This window comes from Fusarium oxysporum, chromosome 14, assembly GCF_000149955.1.
Source record: "Fusarium oxysporum f. sp. lycopersici 4287 chromosome 14, whole genome shotgun sequence".
NCBI classification, from domain to species: Eukaryota; Fungi; Ascomycota; class Sordariomycetes; order Hypocreales; family Nectriaceae; genus Fusarium; species Fusarium oxysporum.
This window is the reverse complement of record NC_030999.1, coordinates 1,478,179-1,478,756: the sequence shown is the minus strand read 5'-3', so window position 1 is coordinate 1,478,756 and position 578 is coordinate 1,478,179.

Below are 578 nucleotides of genomic sequence, written 5' to 3'. Positions count from 1 at the left end.
CGTGCCAGCGCATCGCGTGCTCGACGTAATCCTTGTAATCAATGGAGCGCAATCGAGGTTCAACAAAGTCGGCTCTACCGTCAGGAAAGAGGCAGGGAAACGCCAAGGAGAGTAGGGCATGAGAGCGATTGAACTCATTAATGGGTGTGTGTCGTATATTCGGGAGCTGCAGCTCGTGTTGCGCCTGCGCCTGGAAGCTTGTGGAAAGCTCTGAATCAGCTTCCGACTCTCCGGCGAGAATAGACCGCAGAGCATCGAGCTCCGTGTCCTTTGCCAACATGTCTGGCACTGCAGCCTCGTCCTCCAGGTCAGGCTCTGCCTCCTGATCTTCCTCGGGTCCAACATCCGCAGCCTCCACCTGACTCTGGGGGATGGCATCCAGGACATTGCCATCTTGGGGCAATTGATTTAGCCTCTCTTCGTCGATGACGACGCATCGATACCCAGGATGATGGCGCCGGAGGTAGTCTAGCCATATGACAACCGGCTGGCGGCGGACACGGAACTGGCGGGTGAATTGCCGACTAAGAATTGCGTGGGACGACGTATTGGCAGGACGTAGTAATACAATGTTCAAC